Raw genomic sequence first — 4,473 nt, forward strand, 5'->3', positions numbered from 1 at the left:
TTGAAATGGCACTTATGACGAGACAAGTTTAACTTGGTAGAGTGATATTCATTGCATCCTTCATATGGTGTCTAGCTTTCATTGCTTCTAACTTGTTGAAATGCCTTCTGCTTAGTTTACACATCATAAGCTGTGAATATGCAATGATGTGAATATGCAATGGCACTAGTGACGAGTGACCTTTAACTTGGTAGTGTGATGCTGTTTGCATCTTGCATATGATTTATTTCTTATACTGCTTCACATTTGTTTAAACGCCAGTTATGACGAGACACTGTTAACTTGGCAGAGCGATATTTGTAGCATCTTTCATATGGTGTCTATCTTCCATTGCATTGCTTCTAATTTAGTGAAATGTCTTCTGCTTAGTTTACACATCATAGTTCTGATTATCTAACGCCGTCCTGTTTTTCGTACATATTAGATCCTCCTATCATGTGGTTGTCTAACATCAAAGTTCAGTTTGTCTGTATCACGCATCAATTTGTTCTGAAGAACTAAATTGTTATTCCTTTTTCTTGTCGGCTTGACTTAACATGGCACAGAGAAAGAGGAAGGAACACAAAATAACAGGGGATGGTGTTAGTACTAAGGACAGACGGAAACGGAAGCGGAGTATTCCTGCAGATTCTGCTGGTACTGATGGTGCAATAGAAGGTCAAAGTCCAGCGAAAAATTGTACAAACGGGGTATCCCGTGCTACACGAGCTGCAGAACAAGCCAAACAGAAACCAATAGCTGCCACCAAACAAGCAGAGACAACCCTAGTTGTTGCAACACCTTCCATAGTACCCCCTGCTACACGAGTTACTCGTTTGTCAACTCAACCAGCAGCACGTTCCCAAGCTCCCTTGCCACCTGACACTACTTCCGAAGCACTCTTGACACAAGATGAGTTGGCAAGATCATATGAAGTTTGTGAGCTTGAATAGCAAGAAGGTAGTTGCTGGGGTCAAGTTACAGTTGCATGCTTCTTTATATGTAGTCTCAGAGTTTGATGTACACTAACACTTCCTATGTTCGTTGTTGCACTAGCACCTAGGCACAAGAGGAAACAAACATTAGGAATAATGCTCGACAGGTTAACTAAATCTAGAGGAGGAAGAATGGAGATCCGTTTTGAGGCAGGTTTAAAAAGGCCACGTGATGCTACAGAGTCAGCCAAGTTAGTATCAGAGGCAGCGGTTGCCGTTAGGTGTCATGTACGTATCCTCCCAACATGGATTGAGTACAGGAATGACAAAGACGAAACCTAGTTCAACACCTTCCTTGACCATTTATCTGTAAGTATGGTTATGTATGGAAACTAGTAATATCCTCTTGCTCTGTCCCATACTTTCTAGGTTGCTGATAATGAGACTCCCATAATTTTCAACAGATGAGGTTCAAGTTGGATAGCCAAGATGATGCAACCAGACAAGCTTGCACCCATATTTTCAAGTCTGCTCTACGACAGTATTAGTATAACTTGAGGAAAACTCACTTTGAAGGCAAGGCTAACAGCGAACTTCCCAAACATCTCCAGTGAAAAATATATCAGATGAACACTGGAGAGGCCTCGTTAAACACTGGTCTGATCCAAAGTATCAGGTAAATTATATATATGTGATCATCACATGTTGAACTCCAATTTACGGACGTGCCTCACAAATCTATCTTCTTGTAGGTGAACTATTCAAAGAACAAGGCCAACTGTACGAAAGTGAAATTCCAACAGACGAGAGGATCTCATAGCTATATTGCACACTGCGAGGCTCTTGTAATTAGCTGTTGTTTCACTCTTTTCGCTGTACCATATTATCATATCTATATTGACTTGTTCCAAATGCAGAGGAAAGACCGCAAGGACCAAAAAGTACCTGAACCAAATGCTGTGGAATTCTTCAAGGACTGTCACACCAGCAAGACGAAGGGCATGACTACACCAGTCAAAGCCGCTGTTGTAAGTCCTTAATCCTCATGCCTTTTAACTACTACTTACTCTGGCTTGTGCATTGAACTGCATGGTTTGCAGCCAATGTCTATTACTCTTTTCAATTTTATACACAATTGTCTTAGCGTATCATTGCACCTTACAAGGTTTAAAAGAGAGGAGTGATGTTCCTTTGATCTTGATCTGTAATCTAGTTCTGTGCTGGACTTGCCCACACAACGTTACAATTGCCTTTTTGTCTATTCTCAGTTGTTTTGTGATATGAATGATGTCATACTATGCTTACCATATTATAAACTTTGTCTCTTTTTCCTTAGCTATCAATACAATGTGAAGAAATAGACAATACATTAGCCATGGTACATGGTCATATGTTTGGAACCTGGTTTTATTATGTACTTTGCAGTAAAATACAACTAATATTTTACATGGATTCACCAGAATAAGTTCTGTATATAGACCAAAGCTATTTCGTTTGGTTTTGCTGCCTCCTTAATATCTTCTGTTCTGGTACTACTAATGTAAAAACTCAACTTTTCAGCAAGCTATGGAAAAAATGGTCGAACCGCCACCTTCTGAAGGTGACGAGGTAACTATATCTGCAATGTCACCTCTTGCTGTAGTGGGTCCGTACCTGTCCACTAACAGTGCCAAAAGCACGATCCTGCGTAATACTGGGTTGGTTGTTAAGGCAATCTCGTCGAAACTGCCTCATGATCAAGATATGCAAGCTCAAAACAATGTTATATCTGCGCTCCAGACACAAGTCCATTCCCTAACAGAGACCCTTTGTGAAAAAAGGACATACATTGTTCGATGCCGTCAAGATGTGCTTGGTTCTGAAACCAGACTATCAGACATTTGCTATGTTGTTCAGGAGCCTAGGAGAAATGAAGGCTAAGGTTATGGTGCTCCATTGGACAATACAGCATGAAAACGTAACAGTCAGGTTAAATGAACTGAGCTTCTGAACATCTGGTGGTGCATTTATCTTCAGACTGTTAACTTTTATGCCAACCTTCCTTTTGTTTTATGGTTGTAGTTTGTTTTCTTGCGATACAAAATTTGTTCTTAATGTGCAGCCACCGGCTGAAGAAAATAGCAAGCCATTTTTGTATAGTGTAGGGTGTTCTCTATATTTGCACTGGTGGTGATCGTTGATGCCCAATGGATGTAATCTGTGCAATCGCCTTAATATCCTAGCGTTAATTTCGAGCTTATTTATTTCCTAGTCTTCTTTTTCCATGGTTTGCTAGTGGCCGCAACAACCATGGGCCATATACGGACCGTGGTAACCTTGACCCTGCTACAGGCCGTAGGATCCATGGGCCACCTACGGGCTGTCGGATAAATGGGCCTCCAACGGGCCGTAGAATCAGTGGGCCTCGCCCCGTCAGATAAATGGGTCTACATGGGCCGTAAATGGGCGTAATTGGTATTGGCCCAGCATGGTAATGGGCCATTAACAGGACGGAGGACAGCAAAGGCTTAATTCCGTCACAGGCATAACGGGTCGTTAATGGGCCAGAATATAGGATAGGCTGGTTTGGCACAACGGGTTAACATGCCACAAACGGGCAGATTCTTGCCACGGGCCGAATTTGGCCCATTAGGGGAACATGCCAGTAACGGGCCGGAAGTAATCAAGGGCCGGAAAGGAGCCCAAGAACGTATGGGCCGTAAGTAGGCGGAAAGTTGACGCGGGCTGGAAACGACCCATGTGAATCATGGGCCGTTAAGGGGTACAAAGAATTTACTGTTCATTATGGGCTAGAGTCACCTTGGGCCACTAAAGGGCCTAAAGATACGAAAGGCCTCATATGGGCCGAAAGACGTCGTGGGCCATACATGGGCCAAAAGTGAAACGGGCTAGTATTATATTCGACGGCCCACATGACGTTGTTGGGCCGATTTCTAGTAGGCCCTAACGGGCCGTGAGTTACCGGGCCGTAAAATGGGCCATTTGAAAGGAGACCGTTAACAGGCTTTTCATGGGCCAGCCCACTAACTTTTGACCAACTCAAACGGGCCAGCCTTTGTAAGCTAAATGGGCCAGTGGTGGGCCGTCGCACGTGTTGACATATCATAGGCGCCTATCTGACCCACTGACGAGCTGACACGTGTTTCCTCCGGCCAATGAGAATTTTACACATGGAAAACCCCATTGGTCCGGGTTGTTAACGGGTTATCGGATCCGAAACCGGACCCAATAGCTAACGGCGACCCGTTACGGTGGATGCCATGTGTCGATTACCCTTGACGAAAGCACTTCCATGACGCTTCATTTATCGTCATGGAAGTGAACACTTCCATGATGATAATTTTGGTATTGTCATGGAACACTTCTACGACAGCACAGGTATGACTATCTTGATTCTGTCATAAAATCGTCATGGATGTACATACATGACAGAAAAGGTGACCTACTGTGACAAACACGTATCATCACGGAAGTGTATTTTTTTGTAGTGTCAGGAGCAAGCTCAACCAGCAAGTGGAGCAGGAAAAGAAAAGAAGGAAAGGAAGAGAGGGAGATGGTT

This window comes from Triticum aestivum, chromosome 1D, assembly GCF_018294505.1.
Source record: "Triticum aestivum cultivar Chinese Spring chromosome 1D, IWGSC CS RefSeq v2.1, whole genome shotgun sequence".
Classification (NCBI taxonomy): Eukaryota; Viridiplantae; Streptophyta; class Magnoliopsida; order Poales; family Poaceae; genus Triticum; species Triticum aestivum.